We start from the raw sequence: 10,675 nt of genomic DNA, 5'->3' as shown, positions 1-10,675 counted from the left end.
TAGTTGTGTGGGTAACTGGCTGCTGAGTGAGAGGGCAAATAACGCCTTATTAAGCTGGCCACACGTTCCCTCCTCAGCCTTACAGTTGGAATTCTTTCTTTCTCCCCCGTTGCGTTTGTATTTAGCAACTCTTAATGACTTAAAGGGACACTGGTGGCGCTGTAGTCTAAACCACTGAGCCTAGGGCTTTCCAATTGCAAGGTCGGCAGTTTGAATCCCCGCAATGGCTTATGTTCCCGTTGCTCGGTCCCTGCTCCTGCCAACCTAGCAGTTCGAAAACACGTCAAAGTGCAAGTAGATAAATAGGTATCTCTCCGGCGGGAAGGTAAATGGAGTTTCCGTGCACAGCTCTGGTTTTGCCAGATGCTGCTTAGTCATGCTGGCCATATGACCTGGAAAAACTGTCTGTGGACAAACTAACCCTGTCTTGGTGGGACTGTGTAATTTGACTGAGTTTTTAGCAGCTAAGTTCCAACACAATCAAATCAAAGATTATTTGCACAGTTTACACAAACACACTGACTTGACATAATTTCATTTCAGGTTTATTGTTGCAATAGTATAATTTCCCTCTTATGTACGATGCACCTGATTTTTTGCCACAAAAATTTTGTGGAGAGACATAATACTTGTCAGGTCATGTGGTAAAACGGGCACTGAGTAGTGACCTATCTTTTAACATTTGCTGCTTTGAGTCACAAAACAAAACATATTCACTTTTACTTTCCTGCTGGTCTTCACTTACCATGGACGACTTCAAGCTAATTGCCACTTTTTGTGCCACTAAGGAGTAGAACAAGCCCATAGGAAGATTTGAGAATAAACACACAACTCAACATGTTAAAAAAAAGAACATCCATTGGAACGCAAATTAAACCTTTTAATAACTTTACAATTATTCAAATCACTATAATTTGTTCACTTGGTCGGAACTCCAGAAGCATTTCAGAAGGCACTAGAAAGCTGACAATGAACAGCTATGAAAGTGGTTATATTTGATGAAACTCTGTACAATCAATAGATAGGAGTAGTGGTAAGAGGCAGGGATGACTTTCAATTTTCTTCCTCCCATTCTATATTTTTTATATTATTGGTCAGACATGAAATCAGAGTGTTGGAAATCTCACCTATCGGCCAAAGCATGTGGTTATACTGTTCTGATTCTAAAATAAGGTGTGCCTATCTTTCTTGTTGTGCTGTATTAACAGAGCCAGGCACCATGCACTCTAGTTTGCTGAAGTCATTCTGCAGGTGCTGATGGGCACAAGAGCAACCACGTTTTCACAGATGCTTGACTACAAGTATGCTGTGGTCGTTCACTTTGCTTTTTCTGCTTCCTCCTGTTGTGTGCAAAGCAACTATGAGGTGCCCTGGGATTGATACATTTCCTGTTCCACATGAGTGGTACCAGTCAGGGAGCCTCATCATCGGTGGGATAGCTTCTCAGTTCTATTATTCCATCATTGAAGATTTATTCAAGGAAAACCCTTCACAGAATCTGTTTGATGATAATCCACAGTAAGAGACTCCCCCTCCCCCTTCATTTTTGGGATTAATCCTTCCCAGTACTTTATTTAGTATTGTGCACCATACTAAGCTGGCAGGCGGTAAATGATGGCTTTGTCCTTTGTGAGAATGAGAATCCTTTCTATTTTGAAAAGCAATATGTAGATGTAGTTCGTTTGCTTAGTTTTAATTGCACCAAATGGATGTGTAATAAGGACCAACAAGAGGAGGATGGAGATGATACTGCTGTACCTAGTCTTGGGGCACAGACTGTTTAATCTTCCTAAAACATATATCATGAATCAGGGAATGTTTGAATGAATTTATTTGAAATATTGTTGCTTTCCTGGGCTACATGCATAGAATGGTCACCTGTATAGCGAGTTTGAGTACAAAGAGAAAGAGGGGGAGATTTTTGTTGTCTTTTGAGGGGGGCAGTCAACTGAGATTAAAGGTCAAACAAGACATAATACACAGATGGCACGATGAATGATATATATTTTATTTGGGCTGAGGAGTTTAATATTTATTATTTTAGAACCACCATAAAAGACAAGGTTAGTTCAGTATGTATCTGTTTGAGACAGAAATGGCACTTTGTTTTGTCTACTTCTTGCATTGTAGAATTCTCCTCTGAAATTTTAAGCTAATCTCATTTGCAGCATGATAACAAAATTCTACCAGCACATCCTGGCCTTGGCATTTGCTGTAAAAGTGATAAATGAGAATCCCAACATCTTGCCCAATGTCACACTGGGGTTCCACATCTATGACAGCTATTATGATGCAAGGATTACTTATCGTAACGCTCTGAACCTGCTCTTTAAAATGCATAGATTTGCTCCCAACTACAAATGTGACTCGCAGAAAAACCTCATAGCCGTAATCGGAGGTCTTACCTCTGATACCTCTTTTCATATGGCTGATACCTTAAGGCTCTACAAAATTCCACAGGTAGGTTTTATGCATGGGGACATGAATTTTTATCTCACAAATCTCACTTTTCTATTACCATTCCAAAAATGATTTTGAGATTCAGAATGTGAATATGACTGATGCTGAAGCATTACAAGCTAGAATGTCTATCAGAAACATAGATTACTCCTTAACAGTAGAGATTGCTAGACCAGTGAAAGCAGAGAGCATTCAGCACCTTGGACACTTCCAACACAACCATCCTGTACCAGCCATCAACTGCAAGTGAAGTTGTCTTTGCAAGGAGCCAGGACCACCTGAAGACTTACCAAGTTGACCTTAGGCTCTGCCTCCCTGGAGAGCCTGGATGACTGATAAAAGGGCCCTAATTTATCTTGTACTATTTGAGTTCTGCAAGTCTGGAGAGCCAGACATTTTTGCACAGTAATCATCATCTGACTCTGAGGACTACAGGGAGATGTATCCTCCAACCAATGTGGCTCTAAATTAGACAATAGTAGTTCTCTTGCCAAGGAAATAGTCTGTGCTCAAGCAATAGTCTGTCCCCCGCCATGCATTCCATTGCAGCAGTCATAGGTCATGACAACTCTCCAACTTAGAAGAGACCCCGGAGAGACTGCCTGGAAGGAGCACAGGGCACCAACATACCAACATACAGTGGCATCCACAAAATATCTGCCACACATAAATACAGCACTTTGAGTATGTGAACCACAGTTTTCAACCCATGCAGATCAAAGATAACTGTTATATCTTCCTCTGCTATGTGCATCTTATACATGATTTCCAACAGTTGAACTAGAGTAGCATTCTGCTGGTGCACTGAAGAATTTTGCCAGCCTATCTGACATGGGAAAGATATATCTAGGGTTAATCCAACTAGTGCGGTTTCTCCCAAATCCTAAATTTCCACAGAGTAATTACACAATAGGATTGCACTCTACAAATGAAACAAAGGGACATTTCTGACAAGACATACTTTATGAAATAAAATATCCAGAAACTGGAAAATGTCACCACAACTCTAGAATATTCTGCTGGAAGCATCCTTCAGTTTAACTGTCTGGAAACCACAAAATTGCTTCAACAAACATTTCTTGAATGAAGACCCACATGCTCAAAATAATTGTTTATACTTAGGTACCCTTATTATGTCTGTTCTTTTCCTTGTAGCTTGCATATGGATCATTTCCCGCAGAGGAGAATGATATAGATCACTTCCTTTCCCTTTACCGCATGGTGCCCAATGAAGCTCATCAGCATATGGCAATTATCAGCTTGCTTCAGCATTTTGGATGGACGTGGGTTGGACTCTTTGTTACAGATGACAATGGAGGAGAAAATTTCTTGCAGACTATGGAGCCGTTGCTTCACCAACATGGAATCTGTTCAGCCTTCAAAAGAAGAATGGAAAAAGTAGCTCATTTTGATTTGGTGGCTGAAATTTTCAACATCCTCGATGAATATTATGTGGATGTCACAAATGATAAAGCCAATACATTCGTTGTCTATGGAGACTCTCTGACATTGACCTGGCTGAGATCTGTTATATTTCTACGAGATCCTGAAAATAAGAAAAGCACATCATTTAGAAAGGTGTGGATCATGACAACACAGATTGATTTCGTATTATTGAGTTTTCAAAAGTCTTGGGATCTTGATCTCTTTCAAGGTGCCATTTCCTTCACCATTCACTCAAAAGAGCTTCTCAATTTCCATGAATTTCTTCAGATCATAAAACCTTACTGGAACCCAGCAGATGGTTTTCTCAAGGACTTCTGGGAGCAAGCATTTGACTGTACATTTCCAGAACTCCACCTGCAACTTAGTGAAACATGTACAGGGGAGGAGAAGTTAGAAAGTCTTCCTGGGCATCTGTTTGAAATGGGCATGACTGGCCACAGCTACAATGTCTACAATGCTGTCTTTGTTGTGGCTCATGCTTTACATGCTATTTATTCATACAGATCAAAGCACAGAACAATGGCGAGAGACAAAATGTTTGAACATCAAGACCTGCAGCCTTGGCAGGTAACACGTTGCAAAATATTATTTCAATGAGACAATTACCCTAAGCCCGAACTTTATGAAATAGGACATTTTTAGAGTGATACCATTTTGTAACTTTTCTATCTGCTACATGAAAATAGCTCCTTTTTCATACTTGTTCTGTGTTAGGGGCGGATCCATAAGCAATATTCATAAATAAGGGAGTAACACAATGCAAACAAGATAGTATTTCAGTTAGCCAATTACTCCAAAGCCACACATCACGAAATGCGATAGTTTTAAAGTGATAACATTTTGTGAGTGCCCCTTTTCCTGTATGTTTAGCATGTATTTTAGCCTTCTGTTGCTTTGTTATAACTTTTCCATCAACTAGACTGAAATAGCTCATTTTTTATATTTGGTCTTCACTATATGTATATATATGTTTCTTTTTTCCCTTTCCCCCCTTTGAATCAGCTCCACTATTTTCTGCAAGACATTTTATTTAACAACTCAGCAGGGGAAACAATGTCCTTTAATGATAAAAGGGAAATGAGAGGTGGATTTGACATCACGAACATGATCACATTCCCAAACAAGTCTATCTTTCAAATGAAAGTTGGATGTGTGGATCCTGAAGCTCTTGAAGGAGAAGCATTCATCATTCATGAAGATATGCTTGTATGGCACAGAGGTTTTAATCAGGTCTGAATTCACCATGGGAAGAGTGGACCCTGAATTTCTGTAGAAGTACTTTTTTAATTTATATTTACTATTCCTTCCATATATAAAAAAGCAAAGCTTTGGCATATCCAAATGAAATTGCTTCATAGCCGCCCATTCGCTAATCTCTTTTTCTATCGTATAGAGATAATAACTCAGTAAGAGATCCCATATTTCTGGTGAAAGGTCCCGGTTCAATCCCTTGCATCTCCCGGCAGGGTTAAAATGAAGTCCTGGAGAGCTGTTTTTCAATTGTTTTGCAGCATTTTGCAGAACAAACTGCATTTTGGTGAGCCCTCAAACAGTGAGGCTTACCTGCCAAATCAGGGGCATTACTGGTCACCCAAATCCACGAATGCAAAACTTTGGCACAGGTTTGAAGTAGATTGGACAGTATTGCCTTTGGGGTGACCAGTGTAGCACCTTGTTGGGGAATTCAGGCAGTGTTAGGAGGGCACCGCAAAAAGTGGAGTTTGTTCTGCAAAATGATTGCAAAGTTTGTCATAGATTTTTGTTGTTGTTGTTTAGTCGTTTAGTCGTGTCCGACTCTTCGTGACCCCATGGACCAGAGCACGCCAGGCACTCCTGTCTTCCACTGCCTCCCACAGTTTGGTCAGACTCATGTTTGTAGCTTCGAGAACACTGTCCAACCATCTCATCCTCTGTCGTCCCCTTCTCCTTGTGCCCTCCATCTTTCCCAACATCAGGGTCTTTCCCAGGGAGTCTTCTCTTCTCATGAGGTGGCCAAAGTATTGGAGTCTCAGCTTCACGATCTGTCCTTCCAGTGAGCACTCAGGGCTGATTTCCTTAAGAATGGATACGTTTGATCTTCTTGCAGTCCATGGGACTCTCAAGAGTCTCCTCCAGCACCATAATTCAAAAGCATCAATTCTTCGACGATCAGCCTTCTTTATGGTCCAGCTCTCACTTCCATACATCATTATTGGGAAAACCATGGCTTTAACTATACGGACCTTTGTTGGCAAGGTGATGTCTCTACTTTTTAAGATGCTGTCTAGGTTTGCCATTGCCTTTCTCCCAAGGAGCAGGCGTCTTTTAATTTCGTGGCTGCTGTCACCATCTGCAGTGATCATGGAGCACAAGAAAGTAAAATCTCTCACTGCCTCCATTTCTTCCCCTTCTATTTGCCAGGAGGTGATGGGCCCAGTGGCCATGATCTTCATTTTTTTGATGTTGAGCTTCAGACCATATTTTGTGCTCTCCTCTTTCATCCTCATTAAAAGGTTCTTTAATTCCTCCTCATTTTCTGCCATCAAGGTTGTGTCATCTGCATATCTGAGATTGTTGATATTTCTTCCGGCGATCTTAATTCTGGCTTGGGATTCATCCAGCCCAGCCTTTCGCCTAGTCAAAGGCTTTTGCATAGTCAATGAAGCAGAAGTAGATGTCTTTCTGAAACTAGCTTTCTCCATAATCCAGGGCATGTTTGCAATTTGGTCTCTGGTTCCTCTGCCCCTTTGAAATCCAGCTTGCACTTCTGGGAGTTCTCGGTCCACATACTGCTTAAGCCTGCCTTGTAGAATTTTAAGCATAACTTTGCGAGCTTGTGAAATGAGTGCAATTGTGCACTCATTTTTTAGATTTTTTAGGGGATCCCAAATAATGGGGTTCATAGTTAATGCAGCTGTGTATGGCAGCTACTTATATTAAACCTTTTTTATGCTGAGGGGTGAAGTCTTGGGGAAGTCAGACACTATTTGGGGAAACCTTTGTTTGCTGTGTAGTGAACTTCATTAAGAGAAGTCTAATAAGCAATTAGCTTCTCCGATCTCCTTAACTGCTTTTCTGCTATGGATAGGTGATTCCCATTTCTCTGTGTAATGACCACTGCCACCCTGGGAATCAGAAGAAAAAGAAAGAAGGGGAAAAGTTTTGCTGCTATGGTTGTGCTCCATGTCCAGAAGGGGAAATTTCAAACCAGGACGGTGAGTTATGTAGAAATCATATTTTTTATCCTATGAGGACACTGGCCGGAGGGGTTTGTGTGAGTTGGGGCACATGATAAAAATGCATAAAACAATGCAAGGCATTGAGAAATCAGATAAAAAAGAAGTTCTCATAACCTCAGGACTTGGGTGCATCTAAGGAATTTGAATGTCGGATGATACAGAACGGGCAAAAGAAACGTAACTTCTTCATGAAGTACTTGATAAAGCTATGGAATTTGTTCCCTCAAGAGTCAGTGATGGGCACAAATTTTGAAGGCTTCAAAGGAGGATTAGACAAACTCATGTAGGATAAGGCTATCAGTGGCTATGAACTCAGATTACTTTGCCAGGCCTTCATGCTCAAAGGCTGTATTTTTCCAAATACCAGTTTCTGGGAAGTGTCAGGGTCGGGAAAGATTTCTGTTTCACTCAGGTCCTGCTTGCAGGATTTCCATAGACATCTGATTGTCCACTGAGAGATCAGGAAGCTGGATGAGATGGGTCATTGAATCTTATGTACTTATTCCAAAGACCATTTGAAGGATTTCTACTCAGATATTATCAACTTAGCAGACAACTTATAATAACCTTAAGAATAAGTGAGAACAAAGCATTCTTATATAAACACTAAAACACGTGGATACAATAGATTGAAATTCATGTCAGCAAAGTGGTCACATGGAAGACAAAGTACTGTTGAATCAATACTGAAATTTGACCTTGTTTATTTTTCAGATATGGATAACTGCTTCAAATGCCCAAAAGCTCAGTATCCAAACAAGAACAAAACTGCCTGCATTGAGAAAATTATAACCTTCCTTTCTTATAAAGAACCTTTAGGGATCAGTTTAGCATCAGTCGCCCTTTCTCTCTTCCTCATCACAGCTTTGGTGCTTGGAATATTCATTAAGTACAGAGACACTCCCATAGTCAAAGCCAACAACCGAGACCTCACCTACTCTCTGCTTGTCTCTCTCCTGCTCTGCTTCCTCTCTTCCTTGTTATTCCTGGCTGAACCTAGCAAAGTCTCCTGCCTCCTCCGGCAACCAACATTTGGCATCATCTTCTCTGTAGCCATTTCTTGTGTGCTGGCCAAAACTGTCACTGTAGTTCTAGCTTTCATGGCCACCAAGCCAGGGTCCAGCATGAGGAAGTGGGTAGGGAAAAGACTGGCCTACTCAGTTGTCATTCCCTGTTCTCTTATTCAATCAACTATCTGTACTGTGTGGTTGATGACATGTCCCCCATTCCCAGATTTGGACATACATTCTTCAGCAGAAGAAATCATTGTGCAGTGTAATGAAGGGTCAGTCACCATGTTTTATTGTGTGCTGGGCTACATGGGCCTCTTGGCCATTGCCAGCTTTGTTGCCGCATTTGCGGCCCGCAAGTTACCTGACAGTTTTAATGAAGCCAAGTTCATTACCTTCAGCATGTTACTCTTTTGCAGTGTTTGGCTGTCTTTTTTTCCAGCCTACCTGAGCACCAAAGGGAAACACATGGTGGCTGTGGAGATCTTCTCTATCTTGTCCTCTAGTGCTGGGTTACTGGGCTGCATCTTTGCCCCTAAATGCTACATCATTATTCTGAGGCCCGAGCTGAACAACAGAGAACAACTTATAAAAAAAAGGTATTAAACAATTGTTTTTCCCCTCACTCTGGTAAATTTTAAATATGTGATAAGTAAGGGACGCGGGTGGCACTGTGGGTTAAACCACAGAGCCTAGGACATGCCAATCAGATGGTCGGCGGTTCAAATCCCCGCGAAGGGGTGAGCTCCCGTTGCTCAGTCCCTGCTCCTGCCAACCTAGCAATTTGAAAGCATGTCAAAAGTGCAAGTAGATAAATAGGTATCGCTCTGGCGGGAAGGTAAACGGCGTTTCCGTACGCTGCTCTGCTTCGCCAGAAGCAGCTTAGTCATGCTGGCCACATGACCCGGAAGCTATATGCCGACTCCCTCGGCCAATAAAGCGAGATGAGCGCTGCAACCCCAGAGTCGTTCATGACTGGACCTAATGGTCAGGGGTCCCTTAACCTTTACCTAGGTGATAAGTAAGAGTTCAGTACCATACATTCTCTCCACATGCCCCCCCCCCATATATTACAGTAGCGAACATACTTGAGATTACTTTTTTGCCACTTGTTTAATTTTATTTTATACACGCAAGTCTCAGTATCCAATTGCTTTTTATACAAAAAAATTCACTTACTCTACCGTGAGTAATTAGTACCCAAATCTTGTTATATACACTGTAGATTCAGCTCTCCAAACTGTTGGGCCTGTGTTTAGTACTGTGAACAAATAAGCAGAGTTTTCTTCCTTCTTTTACAAGGTTTCAGAGGGTTTTCCTGGGGTTTTTTTTACCCTTTGTGGGGGTAAAAATTTTTTGAGACTGACAACCCATTAGAAATATTCCCATTATGTAAATGGACACCTAACTCATTATGTAAATGGACTCATTATGTAAATGGACACCTAAAAACCCATTTCCTGAGAATGCATTGTATTCAGATAGTCAGATTTTTGAGGAGTGTGATGTACCACAGCTATATGTGAGTATTTCACTTTAGACTAGTTCAAGGTTGCCTTTTAAGTCCTTTTTTTAAATAAACATTTGTAATAATTATTCTTTCAAACATGAAACCCTTTGTAATTACAGATAGCACATTGTTTTCTTCTTGATATGTTTTATTATTGACTTCGAATATCTCATAGCTATGTACAAATCTCTTTACTGCCAATTAATGACAGCTTATTCTTCCCCCCTCTTTTTCTTTAAAAACTAATTTCCTTTTCTTTTGTTTTTTTATGTAGCCTGTTTCTGGTTACTAAAATTCATTAAAAATATTTGAAAAGAACACCCACATTGTGGAATGTGAATTATTTATTTTAAAAGCAAAATTAAAGATTAGCCATGTCCCAAAACGTATTCAGGACTACATCTGGGATGGGATGTGGGTGGTCCCCATTTTGACCCATTATGGTTGTGATTCAGACTGTGGCTTGAATCCTCATGTCATGAAGCAGACTCAATATCAGAGTTTTCCAAACATTCGATTTGGTGACTCATTTTTTAAACATGCATCATTTTCCAACATAATAATTCAGTTTTACTTCCAAACTGAATGTTAAAACAACCCCTTTTTAGCCCTGGGAGGAGTGTGCGGGGACCTTTTGTGTGACACACCTACACACTGCAGCTGATCACTAACATGTTACGACACAAAGTTCAGAAAGCTCTGCTCTATGTTCTTGGGATGACTGAGAATGAGGATGGGGAGAAGCATGTACATCACCTTGACTTCCACAGAGGATAAGGCAATCGGATAGCTCGGTTGGTTTGAGCGTGGTGCTGATAATGCCAAGGCTGCAGGTTTGATTCATGTAAAGGAGAGCTGCACAGGCCTGCACTGCAGGGGTTGGACTAGATCAGGCATAGGCAAACTCCGACCCATTAAATGTTTAGGCCCAAACATCTGGAGGGCCGGAGTTTGCCTATGCCTAGACTAGATGATCCTCAGGATTCCTTCAACTCAGATTCTGTATAATCTGTTGGATTTTTAGTAATATA

The sequence above is a fragment of the Podarcis raffonei genome, chromosome 13, assembly GCF_027172205.1.
Source record: "Podarcis raffonei isolate rPodRaf1 chromosome 13, rPodRaf1.pri, whole genome shotgun sequence".
Classification (NCBI taxonomy): Eukaryota; Metazoa; Chordata; class Lepidosauria; order Squamata; family Lacertidae; genus Podarcis; species Podarcis raffonei.
The sequence above is the reverse complement of the archived record's forward strand: the minus strand, read 5'-3'. Positions refer to the sequence as shown.